Consider the following 25,889-nt stretch of genomic DNA (forward strand, 5'->3'; position numbering starts at 1 on the left):
TTATTTTTAGCTCTTTGGGATTTTTTTTTTCTTTTTATCAGGGGAAATAAATAGGGATTAGTTCTGGCACTGCTAGGTGTACTAAGCATTACTATTTTCTTGTAATTATTGTATTCTACTTAGGAAACCCCCCTAAAAGAGTAATTTGTACAACCCGAGGATACAACTCTAGTCCTACCTCTGGAATAGAGTTTTTCATTTTTCTCTTATATTTGGGATTTTATTGGTGTGCCCTCCCACCAATTTCTGTCTTCCCCCTTCCAGAGAGCGTCACTGGTGATACTTCAAAGATCTAGTTCTCATTTGTATTAAAGTCACTTTGACACTTTCACCCCTCTTTGGCAATGGACACGATTTGGACCCTTATGTTTTTCTCACTAGAAGGAAATTATGGACAAGGTTGCAAGGATGACATGGGCAGCATCCAATTTATGGAGTTCCCTTTACAAGGTCCTTGAGCTATACCATAAATACTTATGTAGTAAACACAAATAACTTCCAATGTCATTGTCATCGCATCATGTTCATATTGTCTCATGGTATTTTAATCCAAAAAGGTTGTTTGATAAGGTTAGTCCCTTAGATGTGCTTAATGATGCATACATGATCTCAGCATCTGCTTAGATGCATATTTAAGTATGTGCATAAAATATTTGCATGATTAGCACTGAAAGCACGTGCACCCTCTTTGTAAATATTATGTATTCACATACATATAAATACAGGTGAATACATGCGAATGTCATTCATATATGAATCACATGTAAATACATATGAATTTTCAGTATTCTTGATTTTTCTGGGGTTAGAAATTCTCTCATAATTTATATTTAAAATAATAGTGATACTACTGTTAAGATAGTCTTCAATAACTAGTATATGTATGTTTCTTACCTACAGAAGGCCGATTTAAGTTGGGCCAAATTTTATTTCTTCCATAAACTTTTTTCCAAGTATTTTGTGCCAAAGAAAATGTTAGGGGAACAAAACTCTTTAAAAATTGCAAAGTTTCCAGGGCCATGATGGTTGGGGAGCTGCAAGAGAAAGGGTGCTAGTAGAAAGAGGTGTTTTTTTAAAAAAGAAACAGACTATTGACATAATTGTAAACGGACTTTGGGGTCCATCATCATATTTTTTAAGCTCTTTCTTCATGGCTGCTGTTGAACCACTTAATAGAACCACATTCTGATGTGTAATTCTAAGTGCCAGCGAAGACATTCGTACTCAGAATGCCAAACAATAATTTAATGTAGGTCATTTTATTTAACATTGTTCATACTATTTGGATACTTCAGAATTTGAGGACTCTGTCTCTGCGTTCTCATTTTCAAGATATGCTTTCTACACTGCCTAAGTAAAGTGAAATGATTCATTTCCATATTAAGAACAAGCATATTAAGAACAAGCACTGGCTTGGCATATGCATAAAAGTTAAATTATTCAAGCTTTGGTGGAAACTGTCATAAGACATCCACCTTAGTCATTTCTGAAATGTCTTTCAAATGCAGACTCTTAGACTCTGCACTGCATCATTAGCAAACAAGACAAAAATGCAGAACACCCGAGTAACTGACAACTACAAGCTCACACAGATCTTCACAGTTATTTGTCAAACCAGGTTGCTGAAGTTATTGTAGCTACTTCAATTATGTTTGACGGTATTCTTTGAGTTTTTTTTTCCCAAGTATTTTTGCAGCAATTGTCATAGGACTCTGATTACTTAGGGTTTTCGGAGTCTGAACAACTTTATTTTCCTGTTTGAAGCTTGACAATGATATATGGCATTATTCCATTCTTCTCCAGTGCCCGTATCAGTACCATATCACTCATAAACTGAAAGCCCACTTTAAATACATGCATTTCTAGCATTAACAAGCTTTACACTGTATAATTACAGGCAAGCTGTAACAGGTTTTAAACATTTGAGCTGTGATTTGAATTTCTGTTCTTTCAGGGTGATAGTTGCATCCGGGGGAAGGGCCATCATCAAACATCTGAAATACCACTTTCAGTCCTGCTCAGGATCTTTTGTAGCACATAAGACTTGCTCATTGTAACAGATCCTACACACGAAGCAATGCTTGAACTGCGAGGAACATAAGTTTCCCGTGATGCTACTCCCAAATGCATTCATGCGGTTATCACTGAAGCCTGTGCTGAAGTTTTGGACTGACTGCAGCATCTAATGCCACCTCTGTTTTTAAGTCACTCTTCAAATCATGCTGGAGAATATTTTATTTGCAGCAGAAGTCTCTTGAAAGAAACTCTTCTGGCACTTTACAGAATAAGTTAGACTACTTATCTCTAAAAGCATTCCATTTAGCATGAAATCCAAACAAATCTTAAAAAAAAAATCAACAATAAGAATGTGATTCAAGAGAAAGTAAGTGGTAAAGGCACAGGAAGACACATAAAGATATTTCAACAAGTCCTACTAAAAGAAAACTTGTTCATACATTAGGAACTTGATGTATTAAAATTTTATTTCTAAAATTTAAAATGTGACACTTCAGGATGTTCCCCAAGGACATGTGCAATTCTATGATCAGCTTTTAAAACTGATGATTTCCACCCACTCTGGCAAATAATTCAGCTTTTTCTGTATTGCAATAATAGCGCTATATCTAAGTTCTCCAAAATCCATCTCAAACAAGATCATTGTATCCTATGAGCCATGAAGAGCTGATATGGGAAGAAAGAGAGATAGGAGAAGGTATTTTATTTTTTATATTGGTTTGGGATTTTTTAATAAAGAGGTTCACTTATTTCCCAGTATATCAAAGATGAAAACGTGCTCATAGAAAGAAGAAACGGCTCTATAAGTAGAAAATTTACTTTAGGTTTCAATACTGCCATTTCATTTTAATCTAAAATTTGCCTTACATTAGGCAAGGAGCAGGAAAAAAGTCTACTTTTTATCTTGGCAAAGCTTTAGCCACACGCTGTAGATTAATAGAGATTATAGTAATGGTAAAATTGCACAGCACCAGTAGCAAGAGATATCATTCACTGTGCATTTCCATGTTTTTACTACAGAGGATATCGGTATGTATGTAAAATTAACCATTTTAATAGCCTTTCTGCAATTTAAATTAGTTTATATTTTAAATGTCTTTTAAATGTATAGTTTTAAAAAGTTTGTCTTTCTGTATGCTATTCTACATCTTCTTGGTACTCTGGTATGGTAATCGTCACATGTCAGAAATATTCCATGGATTTGGATTTTTTTAGATGACCACATTCTATGCATTCAGTTAAAACATCTAAGCTTTCAAGGTAGATGGTGGGGTTTTTTTTCAGTTTAATAGGAAAAGCTTTCTGCTTTCAGACTGCTTGTTGCATAATGACCTCACCCACTAGGGGCAGGAAAGAGTAGGAAAGGAAAAAGCAAAATTAATGGGCCAGGATCACTAGCAGTAGCAGTGGGTATGCCATGTTTAAGAGACATTATAAGCAATTGTCCTACCTTTCTCTCGGGGAGCTCTCTGGAGGTGCTTCTCTGAAAGACATGACTCCTATTGCCATCACCATCTATTCTTACCCGCAAACAAGGTTTCTTCCGAAAGGGAAAATCAAGCCATATGAGTCAAGCACCTAAATGTGCATACAAAATAGCAATTTTGGCTCTACGTTCATTTCCCAGGTTCCAGGTTTACCCCTTCTAAGATGATCTTTGCTGTATTTGTGTGCTCTGGCATGCCTCGCCTCCTGGTGTTGCTATCAAAAATTTAAGCAAGGAGGAAAACTTTAAATTCTTACAGGGTTTATTCTGTTCACAGCAATGGGTGAGGAGTGCTGTAAAACTCAGAGGTGAAGTCGTAGAGGTACCAGTAGACTTATCAGAATAGGGTGAAGGTATCTATCTTAGACACTTATCACATTGTCTTCTATCAGGTGCTCTGGTCATGCCATGCTCCCACCCAGGCACAATGACTGCATGGATCCATAACGGGGCGGGGGGGGGCAATACAGCTGTCAGTATTGCTCAGTTCTTGTGCTGTTACAAACTGTATTTGTACTGATGCAATTGGAATCTGCTCTGGGGAAGATGCTTGAAGCATCGATCCACATTCATAGTGACATAAAAGGTGGTTTGTTGTTTACTGTATGCATTTCAAAGTATTTATTCTTGTTTTGGGAGATGGAGACAGCCTGTAGGGCAGCTTTTCAGTTGTCACGCTATTGCTTCTCTGTTAGATTGCATCTGAAGACCACCCCATTAAGGACATTCTTGGCTGCCTCCATTTTGGGATGCCAAAAATGCCGGATTGCATCCATTCTGCACATAAAGTGGTGTGTCTTACCTCATAGAGTTTGGTAAAGCGTCCTGGCAAAGCCCCATTAGCATTCACCTGAGCCATGTTAAATTTCCATAGGGCAGACCTACGGAATGAACTATCTGCCCCAACAAGGCCACATAAAATGATGTAAGTTGATAACCTCTGGGAGGATGCGGATCTTCCATGTGGTTTCTGGAGACAGTCTAAAGAACACCCTGAAGGCAGGGTGCTCCCAAAGTCTCAATCCTACCATAACAACTACGGCATCTTTTGAGCAGCCCAAAGCTTTTCCAGAGGCTGGATAATTCAGAAGGATGGGGTTTTGGTCCCAGGGACACTGACAGGCAGCACTGCAACAGGCTACTGCAGAGAGAGGCAGCATCAGTAAGAGCAGTAAAACCGCTCTACTGCCAGACCTGCCTCTGAGTAATTCTATGTCTTTATTTCCAAACTTCTAATAAGCAATGGAGAGAGGAAAGAAATGCAGTCATGTTCAAATGTCAGCACAGCAATATGTTGCTGACCAAGCACAGTGCATGACTAAATTTCATGCTTCCCTGAACTGCAAATAATTTACAGAGCTATCAGGCCACTGGTTTAATTCTCCTATTAAATTGGCAGTCGTTTGACCCAGGAATTTGCCATTTAGCATGTGAAAAAAATCCCTTCATTACAGAATTTCATATTTTTTTTGCATTTATCCCAGACAATCAAATGATGCAAAAAGTGATAACTTTTAAATTGAGACCTTTATTGTACACACTAGATCTGAAACTTTTTCATTGCAGCACTCATACATAAAGGTGCATTATACACATATAGAAACAGCATTCCAGTGATCTACTTTGGAGTAGGTTTAAAGAAGGTTGATTCACTGTTTCCCTAAAATAAACAAAACCAAAACAAACAAAAACCAAAAAAACCAAAACCTTATAGAATAATTTAGGAAGAAAACCACTATCTTACTATTATTGCAAGCTCAATAGTCTAAGTTGGTCACACCAACATTGGGATAGTTATACAAAATTTAGTAGTTTGTGTAAAAGTTTTTAGCTTATATTTTGCTTTAGTATACATAAGCACAGAGCTACATTTAGCACCTAAATCAGATGCATAATGTTCCAAGTGGTTGTGGGCATCTCCCCAGATCTTCCTTTCTGCATGGCAAAATCCACAAAATTTAGGTCATCCTTGAGAGACCTGATGCTGTTTTATTCTTAAATATCTCTAAGGATGGAGACTCCACAACCTCTCTAGGTAACCTGCTCTGCTTTTTCCCTATTCTTACCATTGGAAATCATTTTCTTCCTTCTTCTGAATGCCTGGATCTCCCTTGCCACCATTTACTTTTGTTCTGCCTCCTTTGATTAAAGAGAACACTTCATCTCCTTTTTAATAGCATCTTTTAGCGATAGAAAACCAAAATGAATGGTCTGATTTTGCAGAAGTTCAAGAAGTCCCAACCAGCCATGCTTCTCATTGGAGTCAAGAGAGTCTGAAAGTGCTTTTGCTGTTTACCTCAAGTCACTTTTTTTGATGATCTAATTAGAACTCTATTTTTGGACTTTAACATTAAAAAAGTTCATCTAAACCGCTCTTGTTTAGTGGTATAAACCTGCTAATAAAAACCTTGAAGGTTTCAAAGCATTCTTTAAGACCTATCTTGCTCACCAACAGCCATCCTTTCCAAGTCATATCCCTGAAAGCATCCTGAAACACATGAGTCTGCAAACCCTACAGAAATACTTTGAAAAATCCCTACAGACCTCTCATCCCCTAAGAAAGCAAACTAAGGAAACAGAAAGGTGCCAAAGCCTTTATGAAATCTCTGCTCGTGGCATAAAGTCCTGAGAATGGCCATGTTGCAGGTCTGCCCAACAGTCCATCTAAACCAGCATCTTGGTTGTGGCAGTGCCCAGCAGCCAGTGCAGCAAAGCTGTTTAAGGCTGTGGCAGCTGTACAGTGATACTTCTGTAGGTCACTCTCTCTCCCAGCCTGCAACAGTTTGCAGCAGTAGCTGTGTGTGGAAAATACTCAAGTTCACCCATGGGCTGAAGAGACATTTAATGGGTAGAATGGAGATGTAGATTGATATGTCTAAAGCCAATACCAAGTATAACAGAGATCAAATCAAGAATAAAATTATTAAAAGAATGTATTGAACTTAGTCTCTTGCTGAAGAATTACCTAACAGTGCATGATTTGTGATTTATTTCACTACTTCAGTATAGCATTGAGAACATGTTCAGGGGGTTTCTTCTGAGGAATTACTATGAACAAGGTTCATAGTTGCCAAATCAGGCCAGGCAATGTGGGTCCTTTTAGTACCAAGTTTTCTGAAGTACAGAGGAAAAAAGTAAAGACCTGCCATCATCCACTGGGTGGAATAAGGACAGTAAGTATTGCAGCCCTTTCTGGTTCCCCACGTCCTCAACATGCACTCAAGTCCTCAAAGAGGTAGAAGAGGGATCAAGACGTGGCAGAGTCCTGGCTCTGCTGTGCCTTTGATTGGACTGAGAAGGTCCTGACCTAAGCTGCTAAACTAATTAGAAGACTGCAGCTGATTTTAAAGAGGTGTGGTGTACGGCCCTACAGGGCTGGCTGACTGAGCAAGGCTTAGTTTGCTGTTACACCATTAAAAGACAGTGTGTGGTTTCTCTGTAAAGTTGGCATTCCCCATTGCAGAGGCACTTCTTCCCAGTGGTGCCTCTGGGATGATGCAGTTGTACACAGTCCAGAAAGCAGGACAATGTCAAAGTAGCACAAGTCAGTCCCGTGATGAATTTTTGAGGTTTCAAATGCAAAAACCCCTGATTTTCCTGTTCTCCTCTACTGAGCACCAAATAGCAAGGACCAGGAAAGGAATCAGTCTACTTCAGGTCAATGGAAAAACAATCAGCAAGCATTAAACGCTCTCAGAGTTACCTCCGTCCCATAGCCTTGTCTCTTTCAATATGGACACAATTCCTCATGAGTCTGTTTGTCCCAACATTTGGAGGCAAACGATTATTTAAGTAGGGTCTCCCTTCTGTATGCTCTGAGTTCTCAAGAATTTGTCAAGCGTCACGTAAGCTCCTACATCCTTTGAGCTCTCTTTAAATCAAAGATGACTAACATGATGAGTAGGAGAGATGTTTTATTTTTGTCTTATTTTTGCATCATGTCAGGTCTGAATGCCAATTCACAAGACAGGAGTATCTCAGGAGAAGTTAGAAGAAGAAAAAAAAGCATCTACAGCACTTTACTGTCTATATCCAAAACAGAATCACAGAATCACAGAATTTTCAGAGTTGGAAGGGACCTCTAGAGATCATCTAGTCCAACTCCCCTGCTAAAGCAGGATTGCCTAGAGCACATTACTCAGGACTGCATCCAGCCTCCCCATATTTCTATTTTAGCCATCGTCCTCCGTACCAAAGAGGCTTTAACCGCTTGGCTTGCTTAATGGCAGCACACGTTTCACATTCGTGGGTAACCTGTGCAATAGTGTCCATGGTCAAATCCACCCCTCGGTCACGAGCCCATCTGTATGTCGCATCTCTTCCTTGATGGCCTGAGGCATCGTGGGCCCACTGACCTATGAATAGTTCACCCTTACGTTGCCAGTCCAGATCCACCTCAGCCACTTCAATTTTAGCAGCCTGATCTACCTGCTGGTTGTTTGGATGTTCCTCAGTGGCCCAATTCTTGGGGATGTGGGCATCTACATGACATACTTTCACAACCAGATTCTCAATCCGGGCAGCAATATCTTGCCACAGTTCAGCAGCCCAGATGGGCTTACCTCTGCGCTGCCAGTTGTTCTGCTTCCACTGCTGTAACCACCCCCACAGAGCATTTGCCACCATCCATGAATCAGTATAGAGATAAAGTACCGGCCATTTCTCTCGCTCAGCAATGTCCAAAGCCAGCTGGATGGCTTTTACCTCTGCAAACTGACTCAACTCACCTTGTCCTTCAGTGGCTTCTGCAACTCGTCGTGTGGGACTCCACACAGCAGCCTTCCACTTCCGATGCTTTCCCACAATACAGCAGGACCCATGAGTGAACAGGGCATGTTTCTTCTCATTTTCTGGCAGTTCATTATATGGTGGGGCCTCTTCTGCACGCGTCACCTCTTCCTCTAGTTTTTTGCCTTCTGGCCAGTCCATGATCACTTCCAGTATTCCTGGGTGATTGGGGTTTCCCATTTGAGTTCACTGTGCGATCAGTGCAATCCACTTACTCCACGTAGCATCAGTTGCATGATGTGTGGCAGGGACCCTTTTGAACATCCAGCCCAGCACTGGCAGTCGAGGTGCTAAGAGGAGCTGTGCTTCAGTGCCAACCACCTCCAAAGCAGCTCGAACCCCCTCTTATGCTGCCAATATCTCCTTTTCTGTTGGGGTATAGCGGGCTTCAGATCCTCTGTATCCCCGACTCCAGAACCCCAGGGGTCGACCTCGAGTCTCCCCTGGTGCTTTTTGCCAGAGGCTCCAGGTAGGGCCATTCTCCCCGGCTGCAGTGTAGAGCACATTTTTAACGTCTTGTCCCGCCCTGACTGGCCCCAGCGCTACTGCATGAACTATTTCCTGCTTAATTTGTTCAAAAGCTTGTTGTTGCTCAGGACCCCACTTAAAATCATTCTTTTTCCGCGTCACTTGATATAGAGGGCTCACAATCAGACTGTAATTTGGAATATGCATCCTCCAAAAACCCACAACACCTAAGAAAGCTTGTGTTTCCTTTTTACTGGTCGGTGGGGACATAGCTGCTGTTTTGTTGATCACATCCATTGGGATCTGACGGCGTCCATCTTGCCATTTTATTCCTAAAAATTGGATCTCCTGTGCAGGTCCCTTAACCTTACTTCGTTTTATGGCAAAGCCAGCTTTCAGAAGGATTTGAACTATTTTATTCCCTTTCTCCAAAACTTCTTCTGCTGTGTCGCCCCATACAATGATGTCATCAATGTACTGCAAATGTTCTGGAGCTTCACCCTGTTCCAGTGTGGTCTGGATCAGTCCATGACAAATGGTGGGGCTGTGTTTCCACCCCTGGGGCAGTCGATTCCAGGTGTACTGGATGCCCTTCCAAGTGAAAGCAAACTGTGGCCTGCACTCTGCCGCCAAAGGGATTGAGAAGAATGCATTGGCGATATCAATCGTTGCATACCACTTGGCTGCCTTCGACTCCAGTTCGTATTGAAGCTCTAGCATGTCCGGCACGGCAGCGCTCAGCGGTGGCGTGACTTCATTCAGGCCACGATAATGCACTGTTAGCCTCCACTCTCCATTAGATTTTCGCACTGGCCATATGGGACTATTAAAGGGTGAGCGAGTCTTGCTAATCACTCCTTGAGTCTCTAGTTGACAAATCAACTTATGGATGGGAATCACAGAGTCTCGGTTAGTGCGATATTGCTGCTGGGGTTGGAGTAGCCACAGTGCCTGCTGGTCTGGTTTTCCCCTCTTTCCCCTGAGGGTCCTGCATAGTACTGAGCAGTGTTTGGTAGATACTGGCCAGGGCCCAACACAGTGCCATAAGTTGTGCCTCTCTGAAATAGCCACAGCATTTTCCTTTCAAATATTCTATTACTTTATCAGGGTCCTGTAGTTGTTAAAGGGTGAAGTCCCAAACTATTGGAGGTGAGAAGTTCTCTAGATACCTGCCCATGTTCTCCCACATCCCATGCCACCCCTGACTACCTGGCCTTGGGACAGATCTCTGAGTGGTAGTCTTAAACAGTTGTTTTACCCTAAACAAGATTTGAAAAACATTATCCACCCCGTATTCTATAGCATATATGCCGTGTCCAGGTCTTACACTACCCAAATCATTACCACCACTTTTCTGTGTCTCATATATATCTATCTGTACGTATCTACACATATAGATTTACTTCCCGCAGTCTACAGGCCATCCCTCTAAAATGTCTGTGGAGTTCATTCAGTCCATAACTCTGGCGTCCGTCTGTGAGAACAGCCTCTCAGGGCAGGTGAGATGGAGTGTGGTGCTGCACTGGCGTGTTATTGAACACTTTAGTATTATGTAGTGATCAGCATCATACAGCTCAGGATTGAGTATTCTCACCAAGGTTTAAATTCCCTTGGGGTACACATGGAACTTCTCCATACTTCAGCAGCACCCACCGAGTACATCCAGTTCCTTGCGCAAAAAGTCCCACGAATGGGTTTGCTTTTGCCTGAAGCAGGAAAAACCCAAACAGTTTTCTGTAACATATTCCTTTCATGCCCACAGGGACTTTATCCCCTTCTGCAGTATGTAAAAGGTCTGATTGAGCAGGACCAACTCAATTCATAGATCCCCTGGTGTTATCCAACCAGGTAGCTTGCTCTAAATGCTTGTCCCAATTTTTAAAGTTTCCAAAACCCTACTGCTTTTAGGGTGTTTTTAACAATCCACTGTATTGCTCAGTCTTCCCAGAAGCTGGTGCATGATAGGGGATATGATATACCCACTCAATGCCATGTTCTTTTGCCCAATTACTTATAAGATTGTTTTTAAAATGAGTCCCATTGTCTGATGCAATTCTTTCTGGAGTGCCATGTCGCCACAAGACTTGCTTCACAAGGCCCAGGATGGTATTTAGGGCAGTGGCATGGGGTACGGCATAGGTCTCCGCCCATCCGGTGCTTGCTTCCACCGTTGTAAGCACATAACGCTTACTCTGGCGAGTTTGAGGGAGTGGGATGTAGTCAATTTGCCAGGCTTCCCCATACTTATATTTCAGCCATCGACCCCCATACCACAAAGGTCTTCACTGTTTAGCTTGCTTGATTTTGGCACATGTTTCACAGTCATGGGTAACCTGTGCAATAGCGTCCGTGGTTAAATCAGCCCCTCGGTCGCGGGCCCATTTATATGTTGCATTCCTTCCTTGATGATCTGAAGTGTCATGGGCCCACCCAGCTAAGAATAGTTCACTTTTATCTTCCCAGTCCAAGTCTGGCTGGAAAATTTTAGCAGCCTGATCCGCTTGCTGATTGTTTCGATGTTCCTCAGTGGCCCAATTCATGGGTATGTGGGCATCTATGGGACGTACCTTTATGACTAGGTTCTCCAGCCAGTCAGCAATGTCTTGCCACAGTTCAGCAGTCCAGATGGGTTTACCTCTGTGCTGCCAGCTGCTCTGCTTACACTGCTTTATCCACCCCCACAGAGCATTTACCACCATCTATGAGTCAGCATAGAGATAGAGTATTGGCCGCTTTTCTTGTTCAGCTACATCTAATGCCAGCTGATGGCTTTTACCTCTGCAAATTGACTCGATTCACCTTGTCCTTCAGCAGCTTCTGCGACTCGTCGTGTAGGACTCCACACAGCAGCTTTCCACCTTCGATGCTTTCCTACAATATGACAAGATCCATCAGTAAACAGCGCACACTCTTTTTCATTATCTAACAGTTCATCAGATGGTAGAGCCTCCTCAGCACGTGTCACCACCTCCTCTGGTGGCATCCCAAAGCCTTTGCCTTCAGGCCAATTTGTGATCACTTCTACAATTCCTGGACGATTTGGGTTTCCTATTCAAGCTCGCTGCGTGATTAAGGCAACCCACTTACTCCAGGTAGCATCGGTGGCATGATGAGTGGAAGGAACTTTACCCTTGAACACCCAGCCCAGTACTGGTAATCGGGGCGCCAGGAGGAGCTGTGTCTCAGTACCAATTACTTCTGATGCAGCTCTAACTCCTTCATATGCTGCCAAGATTTCTTTCTCAGTTGGCCTCGGAACCTTTATATCCTCGACTCCAGAATCCTAGCGGTCGACCTTGAGTCTCCCCTGGTGCTTTCTGCCAGAGGCTCCAGGTAGGGCCATTGTCCCTGGCTGCGGTGTAGAGCACATTTCTAATGTCCTGTCTTGTTCGGACTGGTCCAAGGGCTACTGCATGCACAATCTCTTGTTTAATTTGCTCAAGGGCTTGTCGTTGCTCAGGGCCCCACAAAAACTCATTGTTCTTTCGAGTCACTTCATAGAGAGGTTTCACAATCTGGCTATAACCTGGAATATGCATTCTCCAGAAACCCACAACACCTAAAAAGGCTTGTGTTTCCTTTTTGTTAGTCAGTGGGGACAGAGATGCTATTTTGTTAATCATATCCATTGGGATCTGGCGGCAGCTATCTTGCCACTTAATTCCCAAAAACTGGATTTCTTGTGCAGGAACCTGGACCTTACCTCTTTTAATGGCAAAACCTACTTTCAGAAGAATCTTCTGTTCCTACCTTTGTGGAAAACTTCCTCTCCTGTATTACCCCACACAATGATGTCATCGATGTATTCTAGGTGTTCTGGAGCTCCACCCTCCTCCAGCGCATTCTGGATCAGTCCATGGCAAACAGTAGGGCTGTGTTTCCACCCCTGGGGCATTCGATTCCAGGTGTACTGGACACGCCTCCAGGTGAAAGCAAACTGTGGCCTGCGCTCTGCTGCTAAAGGAACAGAGAAAAAGGCATGAGCAATGTCAACTGTAGCATACCGCTTGGCTGCCTTTGACTCCAGTTCATAGTGAAGTTCTCGCATGTCTGGCACAGCAGCACTCAGTGGTGGTGTGACTTCATTCAGGCCATGATAGTCTAACGTTAGTCTCCAGTCCCCATCAGACTTTCGCACTGGCCACATAGGGCTGTTAAAGGGTGAGTGAGTTCTGCTGATCACTCCTTGGCTCTCTGGCTGTTGAATCAGGTTATGGATGGGAATCGGGGAGTCTCGGTTGGTGTGATACTGTCGTCGATGCACTGTGGCTGGATGTCATCTCCAAACACGTTGAGGAACAGGAAGTTATTGGAAGTGGTCAACATGGATTTACCAAGCGTAAATCATGCTTGACCAATCTGATAGCTTTCTATGATGTTATAACTGGTTGGCTGGATGAGGGGAGAGTCATAGATGTCATCTACCTTGACTTTAACAAAGCTTTTGACACTGTCTCCCATAACATCCTCATTAGGAAGCTGAGGAAGTTGAGCTTCCTCATTAGGAAGCTGACCCCCAGGGGTCAATACTCGGTCCAATTTTGTTCAATATATTCATTAATGACCTGGATGAGGGGACAGAGTGTATCCTCAGCAAGTTCGCTGATGATATCAAACTGGGTGGGGTGGCTGACACCCCAGAGGGCCGTGCCATCCAGCGTGACCTGGACAGGCTGGAGAGCTGGGCAGAGAAGAACCTAATGAGGTTCAACAAAAGCAAGTGCAAGGTCCTGCACCTGGGGAGGAAGAATGCAAAGCACCAGTATAGGTTTGGGGCGGACCTGCTGGGAAGTAGCTCGGAAGAGAAGGATCTGGGGGTCCTAGTAGACAGTAAATTATCCATGACCCAGCAATGTGCCCTTGTTGCCAAAAAGGCCAATGGAATCCTGGGCTGCATAGGGAAGAGTGTGGCCGGTAGGTCGAAGAAGGTCATTCTCCCCCTCTACTCTGCACTGGTGAGGCCACAACTGGAATACTGTGTCCAGTTTTGGGCTCCCCAGTTCAAGAGGGACAGGGAACTGCTGGAGCGAGTCCAGCGAAGGGCAACTAAGATGATTAAGGGCTTGGAGCATCTGCCTTATGAGGAAAGGCTGAGAGAGCTGGGACTCTAGCCTGGAGAAGAGAAGGCTGAGGGGAGACCTTATTACGGCGTACAAGTATCTAAAGGGTGGGTTGAAGGAGGATGGAGCCAGGCTCTTTTCAATGGTTCCCAGTGACAGGACGAGGGGTAATGGGCACAAGTTAGAACATAGGAAGTTCCGTTCAAATACACGGAAAAACTTCTTTACGGTGAGGGTGACAGAGCACTGGCACAGGCTGCCCAGGGAGGTTGTGGAGTCCCCTTCCCTGGAGATTTTCAAGACCCGCCTGGATGCAGTCCTGAGTAATGTGCTCTAGGCAATCCTGCTTTAGCAGGGGAGTTGGGCTAGATGATCTCTAGAGGTCCCTTCCAATGCTGAAACTCCGTGATTCTGTGATTCCGTGGCAGTAGCAATTGGCATCTGCTGATCTTCAACCCTCAGCAGTCCCACAACAGACGGGTCATCTGAAAGACCGCGTAAGGGAGACAGCTGTGTAACATCCTCAGTCTCTACAGCTGCTATACCAAAAGCCCACTGATACCCTTTTGGGTCTTGAAAATACCCTCTCTTGAGGTAGTCTATGCCAAGGATGCACGCAGCATCTGGACCAGTAACAATGGGGTGTTTCTCCCATTTATTCCCAGTTAGGCTCACTTGAGCCTCTAACACCATCAGTTCTTGAGATCCACCTGTCACTCCAGAAATAGTGACAATTTCTGCCCCTTTATAATTCCATGGCAATATTGTACACTGTGCACCAGTGTCCACCAGGGCTTTATACTTTTGTGGCTCTAATGTGCCAGGCCATCGAATCCACACAGTCCAATAAATTCAGTTGTCCCTCTCCTCCTCCTAGCTGGAGGCAGGGCACCTCTAACGTTGACCGTAGTACCTATGATTATCAGATCGGTTCCTACCTGGTCCGTAGGATCGCCTACTGTAGGTCGGAGCAGCCTTCTTCCTGTAAGAATCCTTTCCTCTCTCTGCTTCATTCTGCAACTCAAGCAGCCGTGCCTGTAGAGCTGAGGTAGGTTCTCTATCCCACTTCTTCATGTCTTCTCCATATTGACAGAGGCAAAGCCACAGGATATCTCATATCGGGTTTGATTTGTCTTGGGCAGAAGTGTGTTTTTTCTTAGCAGCTGCAACATGGGTCTGTGCAGGGAAAGAATGGAGTTTTTCCTCCACCTTGGATAGTTTATCAAACAGTTTATCAGTTTGCTCAACTATTTTCTGGGTCATTTGCTCTATTTTCTCAGTCATTTTCTCGGTGGTCACAGTCAGCTTTTCGACGGCTGCCACAGAGAAGGGACGAGAGAGACTGTCTTCATACTGTCGTACCTTGTCAACCACTTCATTTACAGTTGGTGTGTCAGTATCAGATCCTCCCCAGACCATCGTTGACAATGTGTGGGAATATGTCGATGATGTACTTTGTACAAACTTCTTTAGCATAGATCGTTTGCATGGCATTTCCTCAGGGTCTACAATCACTTGTCCATCACTATAAATCACCTCTCGCACAGCCAATTCTCTCAGGTATTTAATACCTTTTTCCATGTTGGTCCATTTACTTGGACGGCATTCGATATCGTCCTTAAAGGGATACCTGTGCTTTATGGCTGACACCAATCGCCTCCAGAGACTGAGAGTGCTTGTCTTTCTCCCAGTCCCTTTACCGATACCTCCATCCCTGGCCAGGTTTCCCAATGGCCTAGCTTCTCTGCCATCCAAGTCTATTGTATCTCAGCATCGGAGCAACCAGGAGATAAGTGTTTCACCTTCATGACGACTAAAGTCCTTCCTACTATTTCTCAGACGCTTAATAGAGAAGGATTTAACAACTACCTCTACATCTGACTCCTCCTGAGTTGAGGCTGCCCGAGAAGGACTCTCTCCTCTATCTGCTTTAAAAGCTCTCTTTCCTTTGTCTGGTCTTGAAGGACCCTCTCCTGGATCTACTCTAGAAGGGCCTTCTCCTGGATCTTCCTCAGAACTCTCTCCCGAGCTGTCTTGGGACAGCTGGTCCTTGTTAAGCGACAGGGGAACGATCTGACTTCTTTCTCTTCTTCCCGGTTACCGGGGCAGCCTGTACCGATTTTGATGGAGTTTGAGTAGCTTTTGCCGAGACAGACGGCGGCGTGGCTTGTGCCGCTGCGGGGGGGGCACGGCTTGTGCCGGGACAGGCGGCCGAGGGGCCGATGTTGTTGCGGTGGCGGGGGCAGCTGCCGGTGGTGCTGGTGCCGTTGCGGTGGGGGGGGGGGGCGGCGGCAGGTGGTGCCGGTGCCGGTGCCGCTGCAGGCGGCGGCTGCGGCGCCTGTGGTGGCGTTACGGGGGGAGGAGGGCGGCTGGGGCCGGGCCGAGCAGGGCCGCGGTTTGCGCTGCTGCAGATCGCCGAGCGGCTGCGCGGGTCTGAGTGGCGGCAGCGCACGGTACCCTACAGCTACCCATTCACAAGAAACTACCCCTGCAACACATTCAGAAGCACCGACAACAAAATCACGATCTTAAGAAGGTACCAATCCTTATCCTCAGAGCCCAGAAGGTTTCCATGCCCCAGCTCTGATGGTGTCGCATTAGTATAATTATCAAAGGGCGAAGTAAACATTCCCCAGGTAGAACTGAAAGTGTAATTAATAACAGAATCCATCACGTGGTGCCCGAGATATACAGGTAGAGCCGTTACCCAACTCATCATGTTATACACCTGAATTGCGAACCACACCAAAACAGCACCTTTAAACCTTCACATAAAAAGACAAAGAATAAATAAACTTTGCAACACATTTGGCAGGTTAAACCAAGTTGACTGCATTAAGGTCAAACAAAGCTGTTTAAAAGCATGATACAATATTTCTTCTAAGAACGACATGATTTAAGCTGTCTGTTCTAATCTCTGAGCAAACTGGAATTCAAACTATTCGGGCAATTTATCGCAGCTCTGGTCCAGCACTGCTCGTGCCCCACGTTGGGCACCAATTAATCATCTGTTGTGCTTTAGGCCAAATCTGCTACTGCGGACCTGGGGGACCCCAGATGGGACCAACAGATGCTCCCCTCTGCCCCTCTTCAAAGAGAGAGGCAGAGGAGGAAAAAGAGACTTATGAGTTTAGAAGGAACTAAACTACTTTCATGAAATATTAATAATAAAATTAAAAAAAAAAGAAAGACGCCAGCGCCATGGACTGAATGAACTCCACAGATATTTTAGAGGGATGGCCTGTAGACTGCGGGAAGTAAATCTGTATGTGTAGATACGTACAGATAGATATATATGAGACAGGGCAAAGTGGTGATAATGATTTGGGTAGAGTAAGACCTGGACACGGCATATATGCTATAGAATACGGGGTGGATAATGTCCTGGGAAAAGTTTCCCCAAGGATGTGGCAGGGGACACAGGTATTGCATCCCATGGGGGCCATGCCCAGGCTCTAGGGGGAGCTGGCCAGGGCAGGGGGCTGGAAGTGGTGGCTTGGAGCGGGCTGGGGCTGCCCGGGTCCTGTGGGTGAGTGGTGGGAAAGTAATCGAGTTTGTACATTCCTCTGTGGGTGGTTGTGGTGGTGTTTTTTCTCGTTCTTTCAATGTTGTGTTAAACTGCCTTTATCTGAACCCACGAGTTTTGCCTTTTTCTTCTGATTCTCCCCCGGGGCGGTGGGGGTTGAGCAATGGGCTGCGTGGTTCTTTGTTGCCGGCTGAGTCCAAACCATGAAAAAGGCCAAATATAGGACTGTCGTGGTTTAGGCCCAAATGTGCTACTGGGAACCTGGGGGACCCCAGATGGGACCAACACATGCTCCCCTCTACACCTCTTCAGAGAGAGAGGCAGGGGAGGAAAAAGAGACTTACGAGTTTAGAAGGAACTAAACTACTTTAATGAAATATTAATAATAAAATGAAAAGAAATAATGAAAAATATATACAAAACCGTATCAAGCTCCCAAGATGACAATCATGACGCCAGCTGGCACTGGGCAGTCCCAGGCTGGACTCAGTGATGGACGGGAACTGGATTCTGGATCTGGATTCAGGATCGGGATCACAGGCAGACAAACAGAGTCCTCCTCAGACGTCGGCCATTGAAGGAAGAGTGGCTGACCCTTTGATCCCTCAGCTTTTATACTGAGCATGAGGCAGATGGGATGGAATACCCTGTCGGTCAGTTTTGTGTCACCTGTCCTGTCCACTCCTCCCTGCAGGTGGGGCCCTACTATGCTTTTCCACTTCTGACCGTCCAACGGGGCAAATAACAAAGTTGGTTGGCCTTGGGGGTTATAGCAGTGAGTATGAGCAAGAGCCTCTCTGCATACCACGCCTGGGCATCACTTATAAACAATTGGTCTGATCACTCTGGGAGAGTGAACACTGTCTGCACAGTATGCAGTTAATTTCAGTAGTTAGAAGAGGCCCAGCTAAGACGCGAAGTTACTGAACAAAATTGGTTCTATTTTACCTAAAACCAGGACATTTTGTTACTTGCCCCGTGGTAGGGTGGGAAGCGGAAAGCATAAAGGGGTCCCACCTGCAGGGAGGAGCAGACAGGACGGGTGACGCAGATGACGTCTGAGGAGGACTCTGTCTGTTCGTCTTCCTTTGATCGCGATCCTTAATGCAGATCCTTGGCCTCAGCCACCAAGAAAAACCACGTGGCCGCTCGCTCAACCCCCACAGCCGTGGGGGAAAATCTAAAGAAAAAGGCAAAACTCGTGGGTTCAGATAAAGGCAGTTTAACACAACTGCAAAGGAAAGGGAAATAGCAACAGCAATATCAGCAACAGAGGAATGTACAAATGCAATTACGGTCCCCCCGCACACCCACGGGACCCGGGCAGCCCCAGCCCGCTCCGAGCCACCACTTCCAGGCCCCTGCCCCAGCCAGCTCCCCCTAGAGCCTGGGCATGGCTCCCATGGGATGCAATACCTGTGTCCCCTGCCACATCCTTGGGGAAACTAACCCCATTCCTGCTGGAACCGTGACACGTTTGCTCTGGATGCATATTTTCACCAGTGCCATTCTGTTAGTGGCCTGTAATATCTTGAAAGTCATTGGGATCTGCAAATTCAATTAGAGAAATATTTTACAACAGATTACTTTTTTGTAGGCTGGAGTATTGTAATTTTTTATTCCACCATAAAACATTTTAAAAATATGTAAACAAGGCTCAAATGTCTCAAAGAGAGTTGCCTTCTGCATATCTTTAATTACACATGTTATAACACATATTAAAATTTAGGAAACAAAAGGGAAGGATGCCTGCCTGCAACAATAACATGTGGAATAAAATGCCATTAATACTGTTCAATTTTCACGTCATTGACTTTGTATACATTCATGGAAAACTGCCACAGCAAGTGGTTATTACTGCTACTACAGTGCAACATTAAACAGTGGTCAAGGAAAAGAAGCTTTTGACATGGAAATAGTCTGCATAATACAGGCCTTCACTGACAGGGTTTCATTCAGCTGCCTGTTTGTCACTATAGAAAATAGGATGATATAATGAAATATAACAGAATTGGCTATTATTTGTGAGTAAGTGCATAAGTACCAAAATAAAAAGTTGAAATTAATAGCAGAGGAAGTTAAATAATACATCCTTTTCTTAGTTCCTCTGGTGGTTTGTCATACTGAACTGATGTTTTTTGTGTTGTCCTCACATTGTAGACTAATATGGTTAAAGCAGATAGAGGAACACTGAATTAACTCCTAATTTGTGGGCAGCAATTTACCTGCTAAGTTTGCACACATGGATGAGACTGTGGATTACACCACACTTACCAAGCCAAGCCTGCAAGGAGGCTATTCCAACAGACCCAGGATGAATTCATCACAGGAAGCATAGAAGTTGCACGGAAGCACTGATTATCACCAAAAAACTGGCAAATCTGCCAAAAAAACCTGGTCCAGCCCTCAGTTCTGACTTGAGAAAAATAGTTCTTGCTCCTGGAAACATAATCACTGCAAACTATTCTGCTGATGGGGCCAAACTGCTAAGCGTAAGTCTATACTGAACATAAGGACCCTGGAAGAATCACAACGGAGGTCCTCAGCTGCATGCCACGACAATTTGTTGGCTTCAACATAAAATAGGTACTTCCATTTTTCAGTGGATGGTTCAAACTTCGTATGCCTGCAATTGAGGATTAAGAACCACAGCAGAGCTCATCTTTTTGCATGTACTTAGGCAGGAGTGTGAAAAGAATCAAGAGTAGGGGTCCTCTCTGGCAATGACTTTTTTGCGGGATCTGTTGCATTTCCTGGAAGTCCAGGGTGAGCCAGAGTCTGGGTGCAGGGACACATCTCTTCCTCAGGCTGAGGCAGATACCTCCATCCTGGCAGATACCTGATGGTATCACTTATCATACCTGCAATGCATTGCTTTTTCGCACTCCACTCCTTTGTCCACCCAGCAATTTTCATTGTCAGAGGTCTGATTCCAGGGTTGCCATGTTTACAAAGTGAAGTTCATGCTGCCAGAGTATAGACACTCATCGATGCTACTATTTCCTGGAAATAATAACCCCACTGAACACAGTACAATTGCACATTATAAAATCACAGCTGGGCATCTGGTCAGAGTGATCTGAGAACAATTTCACAGAACTTACTAGTAACATGAGAAAAATTCTTCCAGCTAAATCTTGCATTAATGGCTGCAGGTCTCAATGGTATGGGTACTCGGCTATGGCTCTTTCACAGGCCAGCTTTGTCCGACAGCAACACCTGGTTGTTCAGAGCGTTCCAGAACAAAATTTGCAAAGGGAGTCTATTTTATACCAGTTTCCCTTCTTCGTTCCCTCTTGCTTGCTTTTGTAATATGGTGTCTACAAATGCTTTGAAGAGAGCAAAGAGGATGCAATTTCTACCTCGTAAAGGCTTTTTGACATTTCAGTTTTTCATTTGTTCATTTCTCTGCTACATAGAACACATTTTTCGGGTCTGTTAAGTGGGGCTCCAACAGCCAGACCACATATTATGCACATTTTCCCCCTTTCTTGAAGCAAGTGTATGCAAACTTGGCAAAGGCCAACACTGCTTTGAAAATGATACACGTATTTTGTGGTTGCTTAAGCTACAGCTCTTTTCAGAAACGCAAAGAAAAAGGAGCTGGGCAAAGAATATCTGATTTGCGGTTATCAAGATGCTAAGGTCAATTTGAACTGAAGGACTCCAAGTTTTAATCACATCTTCTCCAAATCACTACTAAGTCATGAGGTAGAATCCCTTTGCTGGTAATAGGAGCAGGATTAGATTTTAACTCACTTTCATAGCATTATGCACTCCTAGATCCTCATTGCATTCTGCAGGTTATAAGCCAGATTTTCTACAAACTGACAACATAATATTGTCTTTTATATGTAGTATTTTTTCAGCACTCTTGCTGCTGTTCAATGCAGATAGTCCAGTCTGCAATGCCTACAGCAATAAAAGAACAAACTTCATCGAAGAGCAAAGCTCCTCTGGTAAGCTGCTTCCTGTGCTATATGGTCCCAAGGTCATAAATTTTAATTTAGCCCCTCAGGGTACCTCTTCCCTAAGATGAATACATGGGACGTACATATTCACATAAGAATGGCTTTTTTGAAAGGTACAGCTTTCCAGTCAAACATGGCTGAAACCAGTGAGGAAGAGTCTGATGTCCACGGTCCAAATCTGCCTGGCTGGGAGAGCTTAGCTTTGCACCAGGATGGCTAAATCAGGTGTGCTTCTTACAAGGCAGTGTCATTACTCTAGTCACTTTTTTACTCCTAAGAGCTATCATATCCGTGAGAGCAGTGGAACATCTCCAGGAAGGACGCTTTGTGGCTTGGATTCACCTGAGCACTTTGGTTTGTACTTACATGGCAGGACTGGTAAAAAGCAGAGTCTTCAGTGTTTTCCTGATTTGGGACTTAAATAAACAAACACAATAATACCTAAAGCAGCAGTATCTTTCTTCATTCTTCCTTATGCCCCTTTTTTTTTTGTCATGTAGCATGAACAGCAGCTCTCATAACTTTAGGATGTTACCTGGAAATCATTTAGGCTTAACCTATAAATCAGCCATGATGTTCTCAATACCTGTTTTCTTCTCAAGAATACACGAACAACATGAGCTGGCTCTGGCATGCCGTGGGCACAAAATATAAATACAGGTAGTTGCTACTAAAGATTTTTTCCAAACCTTCTCTGAAGTTATGCTGTTTTCCAGCAACAAACATAATTCAGTTCCAGGAAAGAAACATATTGAAAGACTTAATAAAGTGTAAGAATGACAGCATTTTTATCTGATACAGACTGAAACAAATTTGAGGTTAACAGATGAAAGAACTAATGGAAATGGAATATGACGACATTGGTTCTCCTATGTGTTTTATTTCCCTAGAGTTGAATTTGCATTCAAACTATGTTAGCTATATCCCTGAAAAGATTACACCGTGGAGGACAAATAACCAATTTAATAGAAATGAATCACACTGTGAGGTATGTCTTTAAAGATCTCGCTCTGACAAATAAATCTGCTACAATCAGCTCTCTATTTAATTCTTAATATACAGTAGGAAATCCATATTGGAATCAAGTATTTGACTCAATTTTACTGCCATCAGAAAACATAATATACCTTTCCTCAGACTCTTCTGAAATAAAAATCAACAGTAGAAGAAAAGAAAGTTTACTGTGTTTTGCAACAAAATGAAGAAATGGCACATGTTCCATCACGGGAGGCATGGAATGCAAACATATGTGCAACATTGCTTGTACTGGTAGCTCATGCCCTATATGCCTGCTTTTTACTAAATCATATATGACCAGAAAGGTACATGCAAAAAAAGCTGGGGCACTGTTTTAGTGAAGAGGAAGTCCAAATAAATGACAGTTCTGATTCAGATAGAATTTTGTGTTTCTTTCCACTGGTTTGATGTACGCATATAAGAATAGACAAACATGATTTTTACACTAAGAGAATTAATTGAAAATAAAGACCCTATCAGCTCTTGCTCTATCACACAACTATATAAATCCAACAATGAAATACATACAAAAATGTTGTTCAAGATTGAAGATAGAGGATGATGCCTCAGGGTTAATACAAGAGAACATTTGAGAAGGAGTATGTATATCACTATAACACTTCCAAAATAAGTGGGAGCCTTTCAGTTATATGGTACACCTTGACTAGATGTGTGCAGATAAAGACCCAAATTCACAAAATCACATTTTTCTTAGGACAGATAATTCCTCTGATTATGGTTCACAGAGTGATCCCAAGAGTTACTGTGCTGGCCCAGTTGAGGACATCACATACTGTGTTTGGGGACCAGCACGAGGTTAGTTCGGGCAGGAATGCCCTGGACTTCTCTGCCAACGAGCACTCCATACCCCGAGGCTGCGGCCACAGGAGGTTGCGCTCATTCACTGCAACTGATTTATCTCACAGTACGTAGCCATGCAGAAAGGTCAGAAAAAGGAGTAGCATCAGCTCTTCTTACCTTCATTATTTTCCCTTTATCACTACAACCTTGTCTTTAGCAACTGAAAGGAGTGCAAATGCATTTCCCACTATACCTCTTGAAGACTGCTCAGTTGGTCAATTTTCACCGGTACCATCAACCGGGAGTAGATAGGGTGGATCTGCATCTCTCAGTCACAGTGTTTCAAAGTGGGATGACTTGCACAATGCTCTAAATGTGGTAGACAATTCATTTCCTCTTTTTTCTTGAGTTTCAAAGTATTGGCATCTGTCACCTCTACAGACACCAGCTACTTTTATCTCTGCTTTGTACAGAGGAAGAGGTTTTTTTTCCTGCAAAAGCAACACGCCTTAATATCAGAGTGTGCATAAACAGCATGAAAATCCTTCCTCCCTTAAACATGACACTTGTGGTTTTCCAGATATATGGATTTTGAAAGTGCCATAAATGCACAAATTTTATTACAAAACAGGAATAATCTGGATTATTCAGCATCCTGTGGCACATTACACAGTTATTTCTTCAGCGACATAAAATCCCAGAAAAATCTCAGGAAGAATTTTGTTTGTGAAGATTTTGGCTGGCAGGAGAAGGGGAGCTTAAAAACCTTAGGTAAAGCTCACCATGTGGGACAAGTGGATCGTTCTGAGTGCAATGCATCTGTGGCCAAATTGGCCTTCATAATGCCAATGCACTCTTCTGAAAGCATAATTGGGACTTGAGAGATGCAATAAGCCTTGCACTGCTGCTGTATGCAGGGACCAGTTTCACTCATGGTACACAGTTTGATCACGAGAGCGTGGAGAAGAACTATTTTGTGGCTTAATATGAATCTTCCAGTAAATCTGGTACAGCAAAATGGTCTTTTGTTTTCAGTGGAAGACGGTTCAAAGAAATGGCTTAGAAAACAGACAAACCAGTCTGCTTGGAAAAAGGCATTTGTTGTCCTTGCTGCAGCGAAGGTTCACAGGCAAGCAAAACTGCAGTGACTTTCTGCACCCTTTCAATGATCTCTAAAACGCAGTAGAGACCCTGAGGCTTAAAAATAAATTCTCTTAGAAAGGGGTTTTGCTCTGCTTTTTCACCTTAGAAGTCACAGCTGAACTAAAGGCTTGGGAATATGTCTCCAGTGTGCTAATTGAATTTAAATGTACTCAGAGAAGGATACAGCATCACGTAGAAATCTTCACTCCTGGGCTTTCATCGGTGGATTCTTTTTCTGTTTGTTTATTTTCCACATTCCAGTACTCGGTGTGTTGTCAAGTCTTCCTCCCTTTTTACAGGATCTGTTGAATATAAATTAGATATCATCATATAAATGATCTTAGTAAGAAGGCTATTTGGCCATTCCTTCTTTCTATATTTAATTCACTCACAAAATGATGGTATGGGGAAAATGGAAAAAAGCCCCTCCTGATTCCATTAGAGTCTAGGAGCTAATTCTCTCACATCTTTAACAAATAGAGAAATTCGGGGCAGAGGAAGGGGGCAAAACTACAGAAAAGAAAAAGAAATCTCTTGTACATGGGAGCAGAAGTTACCGGGGCCCAGAACTGAAATATACGATTGTTACAGGGAAAATTTCCTCAGTTCAGGTGGTTTAAATCAAATCAAGATCAAACAGTTTATTGATTTATTAACAGCACATAAATAACTGGCAATCTGTTCAGGATCAATACCGGCGATAGTGGAGATGCATCGCAACGCTAGACACTTACAAAATGTTAATACGCGCTTGCAGGTGCCTCACACCTCCCTATGCCACCCCGAAGACAGGGCACCAGTGGGCACACAAGCCCCCGCACCCCGGCTGCAAGGGCTGTAGGCGGCCCCCTGCCCCAAACACACTTCGTGGTGCTTTTATCTGTCCTTTTGAAGCCGTCTCCTTCTTTTTCCAAAGTCATCTTTATTACTCCCAGTTACTGTTTAATCTGGCTAATGGTCATCTTCCTCAGTTAGTCCACCAGTTTTGGGCAAACACCCTCTCAGGTGTTAAGCTTTTGGGTGTTTAAGTGAGCAGGTTTATGCTCACTTTCCTACCTTCGCAGCTGTTGTTATCCAGGCCATCTGACCAAAAGGAGGACATTGAGCCCCTGAATCCCTGTCTCTTTCTGTACAACTGAGCATCCTACCAGCTGCTGCTATCCAGGACATCTGACAAAGAGGAGGACCATGTGGGCAACTGTGTATATGTGGTTTGGTACTGATAAAGGATGGTATGATGGGGTTTTGCCTTAGAACAGGTTACATTTTTGGAAAGCCAACTGCTTTCACATGAAATGCTTTCAAATGCCCGTGAAACTTTTGGCATTGTGTGGAGTTTAGTTTGTGCACGGGGTTAGGAAAGCGGGAGGCTACGGTCACAACGAGGTGGACTTTAAAAAGGGTTCAATACCAGTCCGACTCATGTAAAGAGGTATTCAGCCCCCTGCACGCACAACAGTCAGATCCATAACATTCATTTATTTGGCGCAGTGTCTGACGTCAGGCTGCTCTTGTAATGCCCATGGGGACTCCTTGACACTGCTCAGCTGTTCTTAAGAACAAGGTGGCTGTATCTGCAAATAGTTGGCACAGAACCCATTGCGAGGGCTTGC

Source organism: Vanellus vanellus, assembly GCF_965231255.1.
Source record: "Vanellus vanellus genome assembly, chromosome: 1".
Lineage (NCBI taxonomy): Eukaryota > Metazoa > Chordata > Aves > Charadriiformes > Charadriidae > Vanellus > Vanellus vanellus.